Raw genomic sequence first — 24,181 nt, 5'->3', positions numbered from 1 at the left:
GAGAAGAGCTCCCACTGCTGGAGGGCATTAAGACAGGGCAAGCTGGGCTCAGAGTTGCTAGAAGGCTGACTCATGGAGTAGCACCTTATCTTACACAGATAGCTTTCCCCACTCCAGGATGCACAGAGCCCTCCAGAGGAGCAGGATAGGGACAAGTTCAAGAAAAACCAAGCTGGCCATTCTTAGAACTGCATCTTCTCTTCACTAAGTCAAATTCACCATACTTGACACCCCTTTCCTTAGGTTAAATCCTCTCTTAGAAGGTTTAAAAAACACTCTCCTGCAATCTGACCCCGATGACTTGCCCTGCCCTCCAAATTTTGTTCTCCGGACAAACCTGAATATATCAGGACCACATTCAAGGGCCTGATTTGACATCTATTACTAGAAGCCTCCCCAGGCCCCAGAAAATTCCAAGACACAGTTGACAGGAGGGTGAAGAGGAAAGGATTATCCTAACTCCACGCCCCAGACTTGTCTATATTTGGTAGAGCTGGCCCCCGTCAGACACTCTTGAGGAAACCAGGAGTGAGTAAGGCAGTGAGAAGATCTCCTGCACAAACTTTCTGGACTTCCAGTACAATCTTGGCATTATGGTGAGGTAGAAAGAACTCATACTTTGGGGTTAGAGCAAGCTCTGCTCCAGCAGCAGCTTTGACACTTACTGTAAAACTTGAGTAAGATCTCTCTGAGCCTACTTTCTTATATAGAAATGGGAAACAGTCATACTTGCATTTAGTGTTATTTTGAGGATTAAATGCAATACCTAATATACAGTACCTAATACCATACCTTGCACATAGTTGACAATTGATACATTTTAATTCTTATTTGAATATTACCTTTTTTTCTTATGCTTAGCTGTACCAGTTGGATGTAAGAAGCATTGATGGGAGGGTTCTGGAATTGCATAATAAGCTTATTGATTAGAAAAATATTTCTTTGCTATTCACTAAGTCCTAAAAAAAGGAAATATAAGCAATATGAAATTGTTTATGTTGTGAAATAATAACACATGTTTTCAACTAATCTGCAGAGTAAAATAAAAATTATGCTATTTGATATTAGTATATAGGAAAAAGAGCCAGGAAAGAGAATTTACATTATTTATGTACCTAGATGTGCCAAACAATATGCCAGCATTTTTACTGTTATTCTCTAAGGTCACATTACAATGAGGACACTGAGGTTCTCTAGACTTGATCTCTAGAAAATAATAAATGTCATTCTTTCTTCTTCTTTCACTTTCTTGTATGTGTCTAAAAGTCAGGCTTAATTATCCACTTACTACATAAATCCAATTTCATGCTCCTTAGTTCTAAGCCTCACTGGTTTTATGCCAGACATGAAGTACTCTAGCTTAGTTGGAGAGATGGATGTAGGCTATTCTTCCTTGGGTTCCCACCTGAGACCAACAACATTCCCAGACTTGTGCACTAAGAGAGAAGCAGCACTGCTAATACACTGAAAGTATCCAGAGAACTGCTTTATTTGTCACTGATGTTTCCTTCCCAGTAATTTCCAAGGCAGCTTTCACTGTGATCTGCTTTGATTGGGAACCCCTGGAAATTCTACTTAAATTTAGCAAAATCCCACTTCTAATAGAACTGGGTGGGCAGAAGAACTGAAGGAAAGGGGGAATCTCCCTTCTGTGGCTCCACATGATTTGCTTCTGTGACCTTCAAAGTCTGAAAAAGAAAATCGAGTTGATTCATAAACAACCAGGGACTAAAATACTTCTGGTTTCCTTTTATTGTACTTCTGGGAACCAACTGATTATGTGCAAAATTCTGGGTGATTGGAAGAGTTGGGCTTTTTAATTTAAGTTTTCTAGGCTGTTCATTTTGACGTTTTTGTCTAGTTTTGGTTACTCAATCATAAAGGAATAGAAAAGGCTCATCTTGAAAGAAGGAAGCCAATCAGTGACAAAGGCTGTCAGGTTAAATACCAGAACAAGCCCAAAGGACTGAATCCCCACACGTCCCCACTGGGCCGATTTCTAGAACAGAATTTGCAAGGCAAAAGGGAGACTGCTCTGCCTCAGGCCTTAGTATTTAACCTCAGGTCACTGAACTATGCCTTGTGCTTCAGCTGAAAGGATGGTGATGCTGAACAAAACCTGTATCACCTTTAAATAAATAAAGAAGGGAGCCAAGAGCTGGTGTGGTCATAATGCCATGCACTTCAGCAGCATTCATCGAGTTCGAAGCATCTTCATAAACATATATTTTGTTTGATTCCTTATTACGATCCAAAAAGGATTAGCCCCATTTCTCATAATTTTGTGGCTGAAAGGCTGCCGGTACTGATGTTCTTTTGAGAAAAAGAAAAAAAAAGTAAGTAGTCTGAAAACAGTTAGGAACAGACTTTGGACCACCCCTCCACAGAAGAGAAACTTCCCCACTCTGTGCTAGAGGTTCAGAAAAGTGCTGTCTACCATCATCCTGCTAAAACCCGCACATGCAAGTACTGGAGAGCAGTTGTTCTTATCCATCTTTGACTCTGATGCTCTGTACAAGTCAAAACTTGAAGGATATTCCACAAAATCTACTTTCTTCTCCATTTTGTGACCTATTCAATTGGGACCCCAACTTAAAGCTACCGGGTAAGGTAATGGGAATAGCATAACCCCATGCTTATAATTTATCTCATCTGCCGGGGAAATATAAACTAAATACCATCCTCTGGAATAATCAGTGCTTGCCTGCTAACTATTTCTCTGATTTGGGGCCGGGGGAGTGATTCTGTCTTTAGGTGTTTTATTCTGTAATGTTTATATGTTTGCAACATATTTAAATTTTTGGGGGGGGATGTTGGTGTGGTATAAATCTAAGTAAATAATGATAACAGAGGGCAGCAAAGGTCTCCAAGAAAGTCTCTCCTAGGAGGCAAACGACCAGCAATCTGGCCTTCCTGTGCTTGCAACTTTAGATGATACATTTAGCCTCTAGAGAGTACTCATCAAATGGGGAATAAAAACATCTTACCTATTTAAAAACAAGGAATTCGATCAATTTGCTTATAGTCCTTTTATTTCTTAGGATCTATGGCCCTTTCATCAAAGCATTTAATTCTAAAACAACCTTGTAGATGAACACAAACTCAAACCACAAAAATGTGTCTAAAGTTGTTTTTTTTTTTTAAGATTTTATTTATTTATTTATTTAGTTGACAGACAGAGATAGCGAGAGCAGGAACACAAGCAGTGGGAGTGGGAGAGGGAGAAGCAGGCTTCCTGCCGAGCAGGGAGCTTGATATGGGACTCGATCCCAGGACCCTGGGATCATGACCTGAGCCGAAGGCAGACACTTAATGACTGAGCCACTCAGGTGCCCCTCTAAAGTTGTTTTTAACAGTCAAACCTCCACATGGATTTTGCATTGACGTTTGGGAGGAAAGTGAAGCAAATCAGTGTTTCTGTCTGGCTCTCATAAACTGTTGCTTATCCCAATGAAATAACCCAAGCACCTGCTCTGGGTGATGAGGCACAAAAGATGAAAGTTTGCTGCTTCTAGACTGATATAAAAAGAGAACTGATCATTGATCTTAGGGAAATTTCCAGTTCTAAGTGTGTATTTTTAAAATGTATTTGCTTTCATGTTTCCTAGGTTACCATCAACTGAACCCACACAAACATTTTATTTGTAGCTTCATCATGTCTTGGATTGAAATGCTATGCTAGCTTTGATTTCTAACTAGCCTCTCTGCTCCCCAAGATAAGCATCTATTTCTTCATCATCCTCAACTCAGTGTCTCACCTGCAACGGGGACATAAAAAACGTTGAACTGAATCAACTTGACTTCTTCATTATTCAGCTGACTCTTTAGCTTTTGCTAAATGTTTCTTAGCTCTAGTTGGGAGCCAAAGCATTGAGAAGATTTTACTAACTAAAAATAATACTAAAAGTAGGAAGTCCTAGCCCAAAAGAGATTATGTCTACCTCAAATTAAGAACAGATGAGAAATATTAGTATGTCCATTAGAGTACTATAAAATGCTCCAGTTCTTTGTCTCTTTCCCTCCGGAGTCAGGGATCCCATTTGGAGTTCATCTGCGACTTCAAATTTGCATAAGAAAGCCTTCCATTGCAAAGCATCAGAGTCATTTTGCAAATTCAAAATATCCAAGTAAACTGTTGGTTTTTATTTGTATTTGTAAATATTTTTGCAAAGTCACTTTTAATAACATAATCTCTTTCTTAATACAGTTTGACTTGGGAATTTCTGATGCACTTCTGAAGTACAAAGTGTAGGAAAGTACAGAAAGGTATAACTGTCCCCGAAGATAAGAGAAGCAAAGCCCAGAGAAGATAACACAGCTTGCTCAATATCTCCAGGGTGCCCAGGACTCGGGAAACTTCACAGTGATAGTAAGATTCTAGTAGCTGCTTTTTAATCTAACACTTTTTCAATAAGGGATGCATGCCAATCTGCTATAACATCTCCCTAAGCTTTGAGAGAGTCTCCATTATGATTTTGATGCTCCCGAGGAAAGCTCGCGTGCTTTTTACAGAATCCACTTCCAGGGCAATGCTGGGAGAAAGCCACAGGCTCTCCAAGTAAAACACGAGAGCTCCCTCTACAGCGGGTACCAGCCGGTTGCCCTGTGCTGGGACCCAGATTGAAGGCAACAAACAAAATAAAAACAAAAACAAAACAAAAGGAAGCTCTGTTGGCTTCTTTTCATGAGTACATAATAGGGTGAGAATGAGAAGGTAGAACTGCTCCGTTTGCCAAGCAGAGGAGGGGAGTGATGAAAGAGAAGTTATTGTGTAAGAGAATGTAGTGCATATAAGCAGATTATTGCTCTGTAGAAAGCTTTCCTGTAATAACAATGAGCAATTTAGTTCATTTCAAGCTACTCAAATCCTTGGTTCTCTTTCTCCCTCTCTTTTTAAGGCAGAAAAGGAACAGCAGAAGGGGTGTCATGAGGAGGAGAAGGGAGAAAATTAGAAAACGTATTGTTGCTGTATTAGCAGCAAGCCAGGCTTCCCAGCACCACATTCCTCTGGGGCGCCATCGACTGACCAGATGAAGAGCTTCAAGGTCATCAAAGGAAGGAGAAATGAGGAGTTGCCTGAATCTGTGTTGATTGGTGCATTGCCAGGATGAAACGTAAAACTCAAAGGGAAAGGGCAAAGCGGATGAGGAATTATATTCCTGAAGAAACTGTGCAGTTTGAGAACTGTGAAATGTCATTGGCAGGTAGCCTATTACCGTTACGAAAATGTGAAGTATGTGCACTGCTGACAAAGGGGACCCACTGTAAACACAGCTCACTGAGTCTTTCAAACAAGACACACACACACACAGGGGAAGAGAGAGAGAGAGAATATTTACCTTTCAGAGACGTTGGGTCACCTTGCCTTACACAGAAAGAAGGAAATGTATCTAACACCTTAAAATCTTGAGTGCATACCATATACCACAAAATTTGAAAGTGGCTGATAATGGGCACAGTGGTCATGGAAAGGTAACCAACTCAGCAGAAGCATTCACGTGGGCAATATATTCCAACAACTTCCAAAGATTAATTTATATCCTTTTCCCAGAAGTCAAAGTGCATTCCTCTATTTAAAAGGTAAATATATAATTAGAATGAGACTCTTTTTTTTAACCTTCAAATCAAAAATAAAGAGTGGGTGAGAGCTTTCTGTCCACCTCCCATATCTACTCCCCATCTATACAGAGACAACCTGGAGTGCTAAGTATTTAATGACTTTAATTAGATTTTCCTAGGAAAATAAAATTTGGGCATGGACAAAGACAGGATTCTAGAATATGTTTGAGATAGTGTAATCTTCTGTAGTATTCTTTATTGGGGGGGAAGGAGGGAGAAATAAAATTAACTGAAGATTAAAAAGTTAATGGGTGACTGGTAACTAGATCAGTAAAATCTGGTATATCCATCAAATTCAACACAATTTAGCAATCTAAAAAGGGATGAAATACTGATGCATACTATAACATGGATGGACTTCAGAAACACCATGTTAAGTAAGAGAACCTGACACAAAAAAATGTATATTGTATGATTCCACTTACATAAAATATCCTGCAAGGGTACACGTATAGAGGCTAAAAGTAAAATAGTATTTTCCTGGGGCCAAGAATGGGAATCAACTGTAAATGGGATTGAGGGATCTTATTGGAGTGATAGAGATGTTCTAAAATTGGATGATGGTGATGATTGCACAACTCAGTAAATTTACTAAAAATCACTGAATTGTATACTTTAAATGGGTGAACTTTATGGTATATAAATTATATATCAATAAAGCTTTTTTTTAAGTGAATAGGTGATTTGATAGAAGCAGCCACTAATTTGATTTTATAAGATTGTAAGGAAAGAAAATTTAAAAAAAAATAAAAATTTGTAACTGCTCCCTTAAACTCCCTTGGGTAGTTCTATACCTACTCCAACTAATTATGACACTTTTGTTTCTTAACTAAAGTATTTCACACACCCCATATTAAGATTATCTGTGTGTGTATCTTTCTCTCTTCTAGACTGAAATTTTAGAAGAGAGAACCCCTTTTGTATTTATTTCCTACCATCCTCGGTGCCATGCACAGAAGCTTTCACAGATAGACACTTAAAGAATATTTTCTGATGTAAAAATAATTCTTAAATTTTTTTAAAAAATTAAAAAATAATCTTTAGGAGAGGAGAAGGAGTTTATATGGGACAAGAGAAAAGATGAAGCATCCAAAGGAGTTAGATATTATGCAAATAGACATGTTTTCTCTAGAAAACCAGCTTCCAAATAAAGGTCTATTTTTTAAAAAAGAGAGCATTTTTAGAGAGAATCCAAGTCCTCAAAGGACTGAATGGAAGAAATCTAGTTAAAAATGAAATACCAGGGGTGCCTGGGTGGCTCAGTCGGTTAAACATCTACCTTAACCAATCTCAGGGTCCTGGGCTCTCTGCTCAGTGGGGAATCTGCTTCTCCCTCTCACTTTCCCTCTCTCTCTCTCTCTCTCAAATAAATAAATAAAATCTTTAAAAAGAAATGAAATACCAGAAACAAGAATTTATCTACTAATATATCACAATATTATCTTTCCATGTATGTACATATTTTCCTTTCTTTGACCACCACTCTCAATGCGTGCACAAACACACACACACACACACACACACACATCAGAAACCTAGGAGCAGAAGGCAGTGGTAAGCACTGAGAAACACTCTAAATTGTGGGGTCTGGTACAGGAGGCAGCTGTGAGGCGTGGGGGCTGATAGGGATGGTCTGGCAACAGACTACAGACTGGTGGTGCTGGCAACTTTGGCAAACCTTGAGAACAGGGCATTGTCAGAAGATGCCTGAGTGGAGGGACACATCTTCAATTGATCAATATTTATCAATGAATGAAATATAATTCTTATGCATGGCATTCTATTGCAAAGACAACTCAGCTGAGACATGACTCTTCTGTCTCTTAAAAAATACCCTGGACCCAAAACCACCAGCTAGAATGGTCAACCAAGGGTTTCCTCTGGCCATATGATTGATCTGCTCTCTTGGACAAAGTTTGGTTAAGACTGGGAGCAGTAACCAAGTAAACACCTGTTAGGTAAGTTTGAAAAGGAAAGAAAGAAAGGGAGGGAGGGAGGAAAGACAACAATCTTAAAAACAGAAAAATAATGATTAAAGGGTAGAAAAATGGCATCAATTCAATTTTACAGTTGGTTAATTTGTGTGAGTACCTGGGGAAGCTAAGAGATGACAACTATTGTCACTTTTTTCAAAGAATAATTATGAAAAGCGGAGTGGAGAAACAAGGAAAAGGCACTTAAGGTGCAAAAAGAGGAACTTCAATTAGCCATAAAGCAATCTTTACAAGAAGGGTAACTTAGCAGGGTCCTAGGAGAGCTCACATACCATTTATCCCTGGAGTTGTCTAAGAAGGCAATTATTATTTTTCTTAGTTGGAGGAAATATAGACCTGTCTAAGGCAAGAAGTTGAACCAGGAACCACTTCTGCTCCCTTCCTGATCTCTGATTTTATTCAATTTTCTATTGCTTATCTTCCAAATGTGCTTGTAATAACCTGCCCTCTTGCAAGCACCTTCTTGTAAATGAGATGCCTATCTGGGTTCATCCCAGCTAAATAAACTGAATTCAATAAAACCCATCCTGGGTTACGCTCCAAGAGAGTTATTACCCCAGGAACATGCTACTGTTGCTACTGTTACCTAATGCTTTAACTTCTCCTTTAGGCTTGAGTTATGCTATGTTGTTGTATATCTAAGATAAGAGGCTGTCTGGAGTCTGTTCAATGTTATCGCATAACACACAGTGACTTTTTTATTGAAGGCCCTCTATGAGTACCTCTGCACTGAGGCAGGTTTTACTGAAACTAATTCAGAGACTCTGTGTGTGTGTGTGCGTGTGCACACACACGCATGTGCACATACATAGGTGTACACACTCATACATGTGTATTTAAGAATATGTATGTATTTTTAAAGATAAATGCTGAACTGAAAACAAAGTCATGATGTTACTCTCCACAGTTAGCTGATAATCTGCATTAATCTGTCAGACTCATATGTTCTGTGTTGTGTTAATCTAGTTTAAAACTTAAATATCACTTAAATAAATGCCAACACAATGGGAATTTGCTTGTCTCTCCATGCTAAGCAACCCAGGTTCTGCTCAAGTTCTGCTACTTCAGATTCTTGAAGATGCAGCAATTCCCAACCATGAGGTCCCCAGACTGCCAGGCCTTCAAAGATTTAAAAACAGGTTATTCTGATAGAGTGTCGATGTTTCAAAAAGACTAAAGGTAATTTTACATTTCCTACAAAGGTTGCAATGGACAAGCAGTCTGCCTTGTTGAATTTTCAATTTTATCAATTCCTTGAATCATCCCGATTATCTCATACTTATCAGAATCTCTAGCTGACATCATACATGATTTTGATGAGTCAGTTATTGGGAGAAATTAGTTATTCCTTAAAACTGTAGTTTGATGGAAGAAAAATATTTCAAAGCATGGAATCTAAAAAAGAAAAAAACATGTAAGTTCCCTGGTGATAGAAAAGTTTGGTACCCCTACCATGAAAACAGCATGAGGGAATAAGGGAACATTGACCTGGGAATCATCATTTATTAAATGAAAGCATACCCAGACATCTCATAAAATAAAGTCCAACTAAAAAAAGAAACAAAAATACATGTCATACTTCTACTTCCTGCTGCATGATTCAGGGCCCAAATCCAACATGAACCTGAAAAAATCTACAACTATTTCTTTACCCCATAGGCCCAGATTTCTGAGGCAGCCAGAGAAATATCCTGTTTCTTTTTCCTTCCCATCTTCTTATATCCATTCAGAGAACATAACTTCTAGGAAAAAATTGTGCAATAAGTAGTTGGAAGATTAGTGTTGGCATTTCTGTTCTTCCGACCAGGGGCAAAAAAAGAAAAAATTTCTGTTTTTTCGCTGTATAGAAACTGGATTTTAGAGTACCTCATCGGTTTTGAGTATGGAAGAAACAAATAATGAGTAGGAAAAGATGCCACATTAATAAAAGAACATTGTCATAGGAGAATGTCAGCTGGAAACTGGAAATTGGATCAGTAGCTCTCTGAAAGCCTGCCCTATAAGTTGTAGATCAAATAAATGAATGTGACAATCACATGATACAAGCAGGTTGAAAACAGGAACACCCACACATTTTATGTGGTATATCCATAGAATGGAAGATCATTTGGCCATAAAAAGTAATGAAATTCTGATACATGCTACAAAATAGTTGAACTTTGGAAACATTATGCCGAGTGAACGAAATCAAAATCATATATTATATGCACAAATCACATATTGTATGATTCAATTTATGTAAAATATCCAGAAAAGGTAAATCTATAGAGACAGAAATTAAGTCATGGCTACCTGGGGCTAGGAATAGATGGGAATGGGGAGGGACTGTGAACGGACACAAGAGATATTTCTGGGGTAATGCAAATGTTCTATCACAGGATGTATGTGTAAAATGGTGAGTTTTATGGGATGTGTTATACCTCACTAAAGCTGCTAAAATATTTTAAACTTTTAAAATCATATGACATGCTCACTGCTGCATACTCCAATGCACATAGTAGGTGCTTAGCATGTGTTTACTAAATAAGTGGATAAATAAGTGAATGAAGTAATAATCAAAAAGTTAACACAAGAAACAATTTTGTGACTTACAAGAAAGACCTGTGCAGGCATGTTCAAAGGATTCATTATTTTTCAGGTAAAAAAAAAAAATCATGAAGCATAAACCTAAATATTCTGGCTTTAAAAACTTACTATTTTGAAGAAGAATTGCTATAAGAATTCAGAGAAAAGAAAAAAAATTTACAGAGGGTAGCCTAATATTTCTTCTATACAACAGTAAATATCAGAAAGGAGTGGAGAAACATAGAGAAAAGTGACTCCAAACATTTTCTTCCCCAGCTAACTTGTCTTTCATATGGGAAAGACATTTTCAAATGTGCAAGGCTTTAAAAATATATATATCAACTATATGCCCCTCTTAAAAATTTTTAATATTTTATCAGACAGGATAAGATTAGTGAAGCTACAGTTACTAAAAAGTCCTAAACCTCAGTGCCTTAAAACAACACAGGTTATTCTTTGATCACACCTTGTACCTGTGGGTGGGGGAGGGAGGTGGGATCATCTGCTGATTGCTGTTACTCAGTGATCCAGGCTGATGGAGAAGTTCCATCTTGAACTTTCCCAGAGGGAAGGAGAGCACTGGAGAGTTCCAACTGGCAAGTACATTTACAAGTCACTGGCTAGAACTAGTCATATGGCCTCACCCAACCACAAAGGGGCTAGGAAATGCAACTCTATCATGTGTCTGGAAGAACTCTGGGAGGGTGAGTGGAATGAGGGAGATGGGCTGGTTAGATGAGTGGAAAGATGGAAAGAGGACCAGAACTAGAAGAACAACATCAAGGCAAAGCCCCTTACAACCAACCCCTCTTCCAACCAACAAAAGAAGGCAACCCAGCGGGGAGTCTGCTTCTCCCTCTGATCCTACCCCCTCTTGTGCTCTCTCTCTCTCTCAAATAAATAAATAAAATCTTTAAAAAAAAGAAGGCAACCCAGAGCCTGCATTTCCTGACTCCCAACCTAACAACAGAAAGCACTCCAAGTAAGCTCATTCATTCCTCCTGCAAATGGAACGGGAGTTCCACAACAACACCAAGTAAGCCTAACAGCTTACTGCCCCTTTAGGCAGTACTAGCAGGGACCTATGGGAGTTCTGGAAGTTAAGTTGTCATTGGAAAACAGCCCACAAAATAGGCCAGGATCTTCACGCTAAACCTAGATAGGGTGACTGCCCCAACTAAAAGATTTAAATAGGACCCAGAGTCTCCTAACATAATAACCCAAATGTCCAGGATGAAATAAAAAATCCCCAGGGGAACCATAAACTGAATGTAAAGACAACTGATGCAAAAGACAACTGATGTTACTTAGGTACCAGAGATTAGAATGTGGAATCTTTGGGGGGGAGGCTTTATTTTGCCTGCCATAGCATGGTTCTAATTCATGTATAGGCAAATAAATGAAAAATAATAATAAAAAAAACACAGAAATATTACAGAAAGTCGAGTAATAGATTACAACAGACATAAGGGATTTTCTATTATAAATGCCATTTCCAATCAGTGGGAAAATGATTGCTTATTCAATACTTATTATCGAGGTAACTGGATTACAATTGGAAACAAATTAAATTGCATACCAACCTCACATACTACAATAAAATTAATACCAGATGGGTCATAGATTTAAATGCAGAAAAAAAAAACATAAAGAACTAATATAAACTACGGAGGAACTTTTTATATTTTGCTAGTAAGGAAACCATAAAATAAAATATTGATAAGTGCAGCCACATAAAATTTTTAAAATCTGCATGGTAACACTATGCCAGAAATAAAATCAAACACAAACCATGAACTATGTTTTTTTTTAATTTGCAACTCATTTCAATGCATAAGGTTAATTTTGTTAATATATAAAGAGCCCCTACAAATCAATTTAAAAAACTACCCATCAGAAAAATTGACAAAAGTTATATATATTTTGCAGAAAAGAAATTCAATGCAATCTCTCTTAAACACATAAAAGCATAAAAATGAAAACTACCCTAAGATACCATTTTTACCTAGCAGTAATAGTGATAAACAAATCTGATGATACACTTTATTAACCAGGGTATGGAGTATATAGCACTGGAGTAGATGTTAATTGCTAAAAACTCCATTAAAAGAAATTTGCAGCATCTGCTAAAACTAAAAATGCACATGCACTTTGATAAAGCAATTTTGTTTCTACAAATTATGCTACAAAACACATATGGGTAAAACAGAATGTGTACAGAAATACTCATTCATTATTTTTTTGTATAGCAAAATGTTGGACATAAAATGTCCACTAATAGGTCTCTGGTTAAGTACAGCAATCCATATATTCAGATACTCTGAAATACTCTTACCATCAAAAAAATGAGGTAACTTCTATGTACTGTTATAGATGGATCAACCAGATACATTTTAACTTAGGCAATGCAGAATAGCATATAAGGTATGCTAACAATTGTGTTAATAGATTAGTTTACAAGGACAAGTAGGAATAATTTTTAAATTGTTTTTTGGTTTGTATTTTTAAAGATTTTATTCATTTATTTGTCAGAGAGAGACAGCGAGCACAAGCAGGGGGAGCGGCAGGCAGAGGGAGAAGCAGACTCCCTGCCAAGCAAGGAGCCCAGTGCCAGACTAGATCCCAGAACACTGGGATCACGACCTGAGCTGAAGGCAGATGCTTAACTGACTGAGCCACCCAGACATCCCGGAATAATTTGTAAATTGTATGATTCTCTCTTTTTGCCTTGAATCATCAAAAGCTGATTACAAATACTGATACTAAATGTTATTGTTATAAATCATCTTTTAGGCATGGTAACAGAATATCAAGTGTAAGCCAGCAGAATTTGTGTGGGTAGCTCCCCCTTTTCTTTCCACCTTTCCCTAACAAATATTCTGGGAAATAAGGCACTTTCTTTTCCCTGGATTGAGTGTGCTTCACTGTGACATCATTCCCTCTTCCTTCACCCAATAATTCCAACTTGACCCACAACTCTAACTACATTCTTTTCCCCTTGGAACTAAAAGTTTCAAGAAAATGGTATTTTAACCACACAAAAAGAGCCCTCAATCTAAAGGTTAATTTTCATAAATTCCCTGTTATTGCAAAATCACCTGGCAACGGTTATAGATTGTTATTCAACCTGCCTTAGTTTTCAGAGATGCTATATATAAGGGATAACTGGAAAGAGAGACTTCCTGAAGTTTATGGGCACATTTGTTTGCAAAACCTATTCTCCGAAATGATTGTTGACTCCTTGGTATCTATTCTTTTCCTTTGCTTATTAGATATCTTGCATTAGAATATGATTCAGCAAAGTAATACAGCTACAGTCTGTCTTTCACCCTTGATCTGTTTCACCCTCAAACCTCTGTCTACCAGGAAATGTGATTGTTAAAATCAAAGTTTTGGGACACAGATAAGAAACGACACTCTTCCTGCAGACATAGACTTTATACCAGGGCAACCCGTGTGTTTTGTAATTTGGCTTTATTTTCCATAACATTGATAGTGGACACCAGGCTTTGTGACTGTCGATTAAATGACACCTATTGTCTATCACTGGGAGAAGTCCAAACATTTCTGCCCACTGCACCTTGGTGTAGGAGTCGTCCAGGAAAACCTGGTACAGTCAAGCACTGGATGGAATACCACTTTACTTACATAGAGAAGACACAGATCAAGATCAGCTTCGATAGTGGGTGTTGGTCCCCTGTGGTCAGAAAGTCCCTCCAAGCAGCCAATGCAGGGCAATTAACCTGCACACACCCCTCTTGTGCCTCAGAATAAGAGACCCCATCTTCTCCCTTCAAGGGACAGATATAGTAACGGCATCATTTGACACACACTTAAACATAATAAAGGAGTATACATTGAGTCTGAAATAGAGAAAGATAACCCACACAAGGTGTCAAGTCCAGCACAAGTATGGGGATTCTTTATTTCTTGGTAAGGAAGTGTTCCAGGCCCAAGGCTCATTCTGATGTGACTGAATGGGGTCAAAAGACTACATGTATGAGGCTGCCTTTCCCAAGAGTGCCCCTGTAACTGGTGATGGCTTCCTCCTTGTCTGGGAACAGTCTCATACATCAACCATGTCTATTTATAAGATTCTGCTCTTTTAGCCATAGGTGTGCGTTGATGACTGACTGAATCTGGACTAATCAATCCTTACCCCAAGTTTTTGTCCCAGAAGTAAGGGAAGAGAGTCAGTCTCTCTCTGGGTTGGGAAACATAGAATGTGAAACCCAGGAGCTGTTGGCTGCCACGGAAGAAAAAGCTTCTCTGTGGTAAGCAAGATTTAAGGCAACATACAAGAGAGACCTGGTGGCCTGAAAGTCTTAATTCCAGTAGACCTTGGGCTTCACTGCATCTTTGTCTTCCCCATCGTCGTGTGAAGTATTCCAATAAACTTGTTCTGAATTATATATTTTGCCTATGCTAATGGGTGGAGTAGGGTTTCTCTGGTTCCAACCAAATCAGCTCTGCCTAAAGCACATTGCCTATATGAATATATCCACCTGCCCCAAACTAACTTGAGCTCCAGGCGTGAATTCTTGGCTCTACCACTTACAAGCTGAATAATCTTGGATAGTTATTTAACCTCTTTTGACTCAATCTGCTTATATGTATTATGAAGGTTATAATAGAATCCACCTCAAAGGATTCTTACAAGGTTTCAGTGAATGAATAAATTAAAATTGTTTATAATAGTACCTGAAACACCATGGGTATTAAAAAAAGCTGTTATCATTACCATATATCACTATACTCATATATATTATCATATGCAAAATATAACATAATGTAAATCTAGCAATATGTTTAGAACAATAATGAATGCAAACTCTTTTGCCTGCTCGTCATATGCCAGACATAGTGCTAATTTAATCATCTCATTTAACACTCACAAAACCTATGAGGTAGGAAGTATTATTCACCCCACATTACTGATAAGAAATTATATAATTTGCCCAAAGTCAAACAGCTAGAAATTGGGAGGATTAGTAATTAGAGACATGCCTTTTTTAGTTCAAAACCTATACTCCTTTCTCGCTCTCTTTTTTTTTTTTTACTTTTTTGAAGTGTGTATTTGAGGATATATATGTAAAGAAAAATTTATAAAACCAAGATGTTCTGCTAAATGGGTTTTCACAAAGTGCACACCAGGTGACCATCAGCCCGTCAAAGAAACAGAACGTTGTCAGCATACCAAATGGCCCTCTGAAGTCTTCTCTCAATCTCTCTCTTGCCCTCTTCCCCAAAGGCAAACCATTATAGTGACTTGTACTGTGTCAAGTTAGGTAAGCTGGAACTACATTTCCCAGAATTCCAGGGTAGGGTTTGGTCATAAAAGAAATTTGCTCAAGATTTGGAAGGCAGGAATAAAACAGTAGCCATTCTGCTATGAAAGTCACTGGAGGGCACCAAGCATTGCTAATGTTGACACTGATTTGCTCAATCCCCTCATTGGCACGGGGCAGCAGCCCGCTAACCTCCTCCTTCAGCTCCTCCCAGTGCTAGGCCAAATGTATATGTAGCTTCATGGCTGAGAGAAAAATATAGGTAAGTTTGTCCTGATGGGCCCCAGGTTGTCCTTTATGGTTTCAGTGTGTCTATACATAGTCCAGTCTGTCCTTATTCTCATTGGGCTTTCCCTCTTGGCTGTAACTCCTAGACTCCAGGCACCTAGCCTATATGAATATATCCACCTGCCCCAAACTAACTACTCCCAAATGCAGGGGCAGTATTTTTCCACTCCTTCTCCAGTCCTGACATCTGCATAGAATCCAGTCCCTATAATAAATCCCTTAATCCATAGCACTCTTAGCAATTCTGCTTCCCTGATTGGAGCCTAGCTGGTACAACTCTCCTTATTTCTCTAGCACTATAGTTTGTTTTGTCTGTTTTCAACTTTATATAAGTGAAATCACACAATATGGATTTTGTGTCTGGCTTTTAAAATTCAATAGTATGTCTGTGGGATTGATCCATGTTGTGGCATGTTTCTGTAGTGTGTTCCTTTATGCTGCCATTTCATATATTATATGAATACATCATAGATAATTTATCCATCTTAGTGTTGTCAGTTGGGGTGTTTCTAGTTTGTGTTTAAAGATTTTATTTATTTATTTGAGAGAGAGAGAGAGAGATTGAGACAGAGAGAGAGAGTGTGCACATGAGCAGGGGAGGAGCAGAGGGAGAGGGAGAAGCAGACTCCTTGCTGAGCAGGACCCTGAGATTAGGACCTGAGCCAAAGTCAGACACTTAACTGACTGAGCCACCCCATTTCTAGTTTGTGTTTGTTGTGAATAATGTTACTATGAATGTTTTTTACCTATCTATTAGTACAAATGACAAGCATTTCTGTTGAGTATCTAACTAGAAGAATTGCTGGGCCATAGGGTATCCATTTATTTAACTTTAATAGAAAATATTAAACTATATCCTACAGTGTTTGTGCCAATTTACACTCCCACCTAAAACCTTTCATTTCAGTTTTAAGTTCTCGATTTGTACAATATATGCATATTCTAGTCTTCCCTTTTTTCATACCCCCCCCCTCACGAGCTTTCATTTTTTTAATGCTCTCTATTTTCATCCAAGACAAGACTTAGCCTTGGGTACCTCTTGCTGGAGCTTTAATGCTTTGTAAATAAAATCAGACATTTAAAAAAAATACACTGGGACACCTGGGTGACTCAGATGGTTAAGTGTCTGCCTTTGGCTCAGGTCATGATCTCCAGGTCCTGGGAGAGAGCCCCATGTCAGGATCCCAGCTCAGCGGGGAGTCTGCTTCTCCTTCTCCCTCTGCCTCTCCCCGCTTGTGCTCCCTCTGTCTCTGCCTCTCTCTCAAATGAATAAATAAAATTTTTAAATAAACAAATAAATAAAATTTAAAAATTTAAATAAATAAATAAATAAAATACACTACCAATACTGAATGCATTGTAAGTATCTTATCCTATTCAGTGGCTTGCTTTTGGACTCTTTCAGTGGAGTCTTAGATTAACAAAAGTTCTTTTTTTTTTTCTTTTTGAGAGACAGAGAGAGCAGAGGGTGGTGGGGAGGGGCAGAGGGAGAGGGAAAGAGAGAATCTTAAGCAAGTTCCACGCCCAGAACGGAGCCTGACGGAGGGCTCAATCTCATGACCCTGAGATCATGATGTGAGCAGAAATCAAGAGTCAGACACTTAACGGACTGAGCCACCCAGGTACACAGAAGTTCTTCATTTTAAAGAGTTCCAATTAATCGATTTTTTCCTCTAGTTAGAACTTTTTAAATTCTGCTTAATAAATTTTTCTCTACCCTCGAGAACATGAAGAGATTGTCCGATATTGGCTTCTGGAAACTTTGATTTTGCCTTTTACATACAGATTTGTAAGTTACAAGTCAATTTTCATTTCATTTCATTTCATTTTCATTCTCAGTATGAGACAGGGGTTCAATTTAATTTATTCCAAATGGTTTTCAAATTGATCTAGCACCATTCATTGAAGAGACCATCTTTCTCAAAAATTAAGTCATAAATGAATGTCTGTTTCTTGTATCCTATTCCATTTATTTACCTCTCTTGGCATCATTTCCACATTGTATATTTATTCTAGCTTTATAAAATGTCTCTATATCTACTACAGCAAGTTTTCCTACCTTGTTCACCTTCTTCAAGAGAAATTTGGCTTCCCTTGGTCTTTTGTTTTTCCATCTAAAATTGAAAACCAGCTTATCAATTTTCACTAATAAAAACCTGTAAGGACTTTTGACTGAGATCGGACCAACTGAAAAAAAGAAAACCTTACATCTTTAAAATAGTGAGTCTTTTTATACATTCCTTAAATGGTCTCAGTTATAATCTATAATTTTCTGTGTGGATGTCTTAGACATCAGTTCACCAGTGGGCAGAAGTCTGAGGAGAACTGGAATATTTTCCTAGTCTCAAGTATCTCTCCCAAGATATTTACCAATTATAAGAGGAAAAACAGGAATTGTATAGTGCAGAAACCTGGCAGACACTCTCATAACCAAGTGATCAAGGTTAATATCACCAGTAATAAAAAATACCACAGCCTAATATGATGTAGCAAAAAGAACACGATATTATATTTATGATTTTCTTGCCAAAAATGCATAATCTCAATCTAATCATGAGAAAATATCAAACAAACCAAACTGAAAGACATTCTACAAAATAACTGACTACTACTCATCAAAAGTGTCAAGTTCATAAGGAAAGAGTGAAGAACTATCACAGATTGGATGACACTAAGGAGACACAGCAATTAAATGCATTATGGGATCCTAGAGGGCATCCTGGAATTGAAAAAGGACATTAGGGGTAAAACCGGTGAAATTTGAGTAAAGACTTATTAGTTAACAGTATTGTCCAATCCTAATTTACTTGTTTTAATAATTGTACTATGGTTATGCAAGTTTAGGAAAGGATAAATAAAAAGTATATGTGAACTTTCTGTACTATTTTTGTAACTTTTATGTAAGTCTAAAATTATTTCAAAATTTTAAAATGAAGGTATACTGATCCATGAAATAAACAGAGTCTTCCTTATTCTTTTTATATTTTCTGGAAGGATTTGTGTAAGATTAATATTATTCTTTAATGTTCGGTAGAATTTTATCAGCAAAGCCTTCTGGATTAAAGTTTTCTTTGTGGGATAGTTTTAAATTATGAATTCAATTTAATTAATAATCATAGGAGAGTTGAGGGGTGCCTGGGTGGCAAAGACCTAGTGGGTAGAAAATTCAAAGAGATATTTGGGGAAACCGTGTGTAAGTCACTTTGACTTACTGAAGAATTTGTGTGATGAAATGAATAAATGAAAGATGAAAAAAGTTGGCTCGTCTTATATATCATTTTAAATATTGGGTTAGTGAATTTGATATAATTCATAGGGAATAGATTTAAAAATTTCTAGATTGGCAAATGAAATAAAGAATATTGTAGGAATATTTATCAGTAGCCTTGAGCTGGGTAAATTGAAGAAAAAAGAAACTAAAAGCAAGAAACCAGGAATGTGTACTGAAGTCTTCATCGGGGTGATAATAGTGGGAATTAGAAGGTCTACAGAACTTGCCTGGGGATGTCTCATTGACCCCCACTGTCACTTTGACTTTAGTGAATAAGGACAGAAGTATTTCTCTTATCACCATTAAAGACACTATACATTTTATTTCAGGCAGAGAAGAGAATTAGAAGTAACAATATAGGCAGCCTGTAGCATTTGTTTAAACGCTTTTTCTCACTTTTTTCTTTTTTTGGAGAAAGCACTTCCTGGTATTTTGGATGTTATTTCTGCTGTTTCAGCATGTATGTGGGGAATTGTTACAATTTTCACTTTGTCAAATACATTGGCCAAAAGATAGTGTATTGCATTTCAACCTGATGCCTTCCACATTTGTATAGATCTCAAACCCCATAGTTTAGAAATGAGGCAAGAATATGCCACATCTGCATGATCCTAAAGGTCATTCCCTTGAAATGCATCATACTAAATGGAATTTTATTTCTTGCCAAAAACTTTGTGGGCGTCTGTCACAACATTTATCTTTCTTCCATCAACAGCAGCAACAGAAGCAGCATCATAATATTTCATGTTCAACCTTGGATGACATCAGAGACTCTCCAGTATGTTTCTATGGGTTTTCACCATATTCCTGGAACCTTAGGCCCACTGTTCCCACATTCCCCATCTCATCATCATTACAGATCAAGATTCACTTTCTTTGCAAATGGTCCGGTTAACCCTGGCCACTAGCAAAATCACTGACTTAATCATCTCTACACTAAAATTTTATATATGCAAATGTCTATTTCTCTTGCACTGTTTTTTGTCTTTTCTATTAGTTTATAAACTCTGTATGAGCTGTGAGTGTTCAAAAAATGACCAACTGACCAACTGACCAACCCCCATTCTTTAATGATTTGTTAATTTCATAGGACTGCATATGAATTTATCTTATCTTCATAACTTTATTCTCTTTCTCCCAGACCCATCTATGCATCACTCTCATAGGCTAATGTTATCTGAACACCTCCTGGCATGTGAAAACACTCAAAAACACTGACAATACTGACAAAATGAGCATTCTTTAAACATTTGTCTTCTCCATTGTTATCCTATAGTCCCCAAAGCTGCCTGAAAAAGCCACAGTGTTTTTACTGTCAAGCATGAAAGTGCTGGTGTTTATGCCAAAAGCAGTTGTTTTGAGGAAGGAACACACCGGCCACTCCTCTGGCTTCTCTGAGGAAGGATTTTTCCTAAGCACTTATGACTTCTTGGCCCACCCCTTACTTTTCACCATGGAAACAGAATTAGTTACCTGACTTGATAAGTCTGGGAGACAAATTGGACATTTACAACTCAGCATCTTCTTATCATCCTCTTCCTCTTGGGAGCCAGGGAGGCTCCTCCATGCCAGAAGTTTTACAGGGCAAGCCCCATAGAGGGCAGCCTACAGAGGAGCAGTATTGCCTGAGGCTGGTAAATCAGTCTCATTCCAGTCTTAAGTATTAGTATTAAGCTGTCCATTTTTGCTGCACACTTAAGCTTCTAACAGCTGGACTCTTGATTTCCAACCAACTTACTCTTTGTTTTACACCATAAAATTAGTCATGAAAGGAGTGTGTTTATTGAGTCCCCCTCCAACATCAATAGTGCTACCAGACATTTGGCTGGCATTGGCAGAAGTTAGTAAGATCCCAAGGCAATACTGCCTTCTATGAATGTGAGCATGGCGGACATTCCCTGAAAGCCTATTCTAGAGTTAGCACTCACAGTGGCCATTGTGGTCCCCTACACTTCTGTCTCTGATAAACTGCCAAGCTTCTCTCATCCCACTGTCCTGTGACCTAAAGCTACAAACCAATCTCAAGGAATACACGGCATCCTACAGTGATCAACCAGTACCTTTCCTGGTTTGTGGCTTTATGTCAGAGGACAGTGGGATGAGAGAAACTTGGCAGGACAGAGCCATTTCCCAGGCTCCCTAATTCTATAGGCTCTTATAGAATGATAATTCTGTACACGTTGTGATCCTACCATGATATTTATCTCTTGCTTTGCAAAAGCACTAAGGACATTCTAATATTTGTCCATTAAGTTGGATTTTATAACCTCCTTTTAAGTAGCTCACAGCAAGTGGGATTATCACAATGGAGTGCTTTTTACACCTCAAAGGAAAGAAGTCCTCTAGTGCAGTCTATAAATGTACAATTTAGAATTGCTCTGGATATTGGCTACCAATCTAAAGATCAGGAACCTAAAGAGCCTTTTCTAACAAATCAGATTAATTTACATCAAATGAGAGTGTGGCCAAAATCAATCTCAGAATTGAACATTGCAGCTTCAGTGCCTTACTTCCAAATGGCACAGAAAGCCTCAAAGACAAGTGGGAAAAATGGACACAAGCGAAACCTCCTTTCACTGGTTCTTTCCTCCACCACCCACCCATATCACCTAGTTTCCAGGCCTTTTTCTCCTCTTCTATGCCCAGATATGGCTGATGTATATGGAAATAAAATCTCCCAACTTTCCCTCTCTGAGACCAACTGAGCTTATTATACAATCTCAGCTCTTGTTCCAAGAAAACCAAGATCAATCTCAAAAAGCAGTCTTCTGAACTTGGCAGACACTTGTGTGGGAAAGTCTTTAAACAAAAACAAATTTGTTGACGTACTGGGACAAGAAACTCAGAGAACAGATAAAATGTTCCATGAGCCAACTCTGCCCTCAGCTTCAGCATTCACACTTTTCTCAGCCAACAGTTCTTGTTCCACTATAGCTGAAGCCAACTCATCAGCTTGTCATGATTAAGTCAAATGCCTTTACCAAAGGGCCAAAAGAACACCAACACAACCATGGAGAGAATCCCTAACTGTAGAAACCTTGGGCTTTGGTGCATGAGGAAACACCTGATCAACAAAAAAAGTGAAAAAAGGTATGAACAACAATTACATTGAGATGACTTTTATACCTCCAGTCCATGTCAACCAATTAATTTCTTCTGGCCACACCCTTCTTCTCTCCAAGGGTACATAGAGAGGGGTCCCCCTGTCTTTGTTACAGGGAATGACAACATGACAAAACTGAGTTCTGCTTCAAAATAGAAATATAAATAAAGATTAGGGTTCCCCAAGGAAGGAAGTTGCTTTTCCTTTCCTAAGCAACAAGTGAAAAAGACAAGGAGATGAGGGTTCTGGGGAATATCAAAACAGCTGCAGCTCCTTAGACAAGGGGAAACTATATTGTTAAAGGAGAGTCTTGAGCCAGGAACAGAGATACTGTTAAGAAAATTGGTCTTATAAAGGACCACCACAGCCAGAAAGCAAAGCGAATCCTTTTATATCCAGTGGATATAAAGGCTCATGATGACCAAGTGGGTTGATACATTATTCAAAGGAAACGTAGCTCTCTAGAATTTGTGCCTGTGCCCAACTTTTTTTCCTCTGTGGTTTCTCAAAGAACAGGTGCTTAAAACATGCACATGAGAGCAGAACAAAAGATGCAAGAATGTCAACTAACTCCCAAGCACAATGCTGCATATTTTTAGTGCTATGGATTTTATTTAGTTGTTTCTTCTCAAGAGTTAATAAGAATAGAACTAATAGAACAGCCCCTGAGATGCTCAGTCTTGTCTTCCTCAGAAGCCCCTGTCTTCATTGACAAAAGTCAATAATAAGAATTAATATCAAGTCCAGTGGCACTGCACCCAAGCAGAGACCTTTATTTCCCAGGGCTCAAAGTGCTTCCCAAACACCAATCCTGTGATCCACAATTCTGATCAGTATGTAGCTAATAGGTTAAATTTATCTTCTAAATATGAATATCTATGTTCAAATCAAGAATGAGTCCAACCAACAGTGGAGGGATTAGAACATGGAAGTCAGTGTCCCACCAGTATAACCCAGGACCATCATATCAGTGCTACTAAAAATGTTATTAACTGATTAGGTGAACACCATTGATGCAAGTTGTGATGTAATGTCTTTGACAGTGTTGTTGTCTACTCTGGAATTGTTTACTCTGCCATTACTCTGAGCCTGGACCCAGAGCTATTATGCACTCATGTCCCATAATATAAGCAGGACCCATAAAGCTTATATTATTTTCCCACATTCTCAGGTAATAATAATACTCTTGTTTTCTGTGAATAAACTAGTCTTTTCAAAGAGAAACTCATGTATTATAACTAGTTCCCTGATTTCTTTTCACAAAATACAGGACCAAATGTATTTGGTAGAGCTTGCAGCCTAGAACTAGCATTTTCCTTGCAATGGCATGTTCCAGCTCATTGACAATAATAAATTGTTAATTGTGAAGTAATTTCTATGGTATTTTATGGAATTTAAAGAAAACATTTATAGTCTTTCAGAAATTCACCACAAACAAGGCCAACTTTATCAAAATTCCCCAACTGTAATCTACTCCACAAAATCTCGATGCTGGAAAGAAGTTTGAAAGTTCATTTAGTTAATTTTTAAGCCGTTAGAAAAGACCAAAAGAACTGGGAATAAAGAAAAAAGAAAACTCTGGATTATAATCCTATCTCAGCCACTAATCCATTTGACCTGGAACACATCACATCATTTCCCTCAACTTCAATGTTAAAATGATTGGTTTGGACCAGATTATGTCTAAAGTGCTATCCAAGGTGAACATCGGTGATTCTATGAAATCAGACTACTTTTAAAGTTGACTAGAGAGAAAGAATCTACATCCTGCCTTGAAGATATATGCCAGAACTTTATAACTTTCAAACTAGAGAAATACTAATTGTCATAGCTGACATTTGGGGAAACTTTATACCAAAGTCAAGCTTCTACATGATCATTAAAAAGTGAGAATACTTTTTCTACTTGAGACAACCTAAGAGAATGACAGAATGAGAAGACAGAAAATGTGTCACCATTTGCTGCTCTTATTGAATGCCATTTGTAACATGACTAGAGACCAGGTGACTAGTGTACCTGCCCAGGGAACAGCTCAGATCTCTCGCCTGAGGGC

The sequence above is a fragment of the Mirounga leonina genome, unplaced genomic scaffold, assembly GCF_011800145.1.
Source record: "Mirounga leonina isolate KUSES-001 unplaced genomic scaffold, KU_Mleo_1.0 Mir_93, whole genome shotgun sequence".
Classification (NCBI taxonomy): Eukaryota; Metazoa; Chordata; class Mammalia; order Carnivora; family Phocidae; genus Mirounga; species Mirounga leonina.
This window is presented reverse-complemented; position numbering follows the sequence as displayed.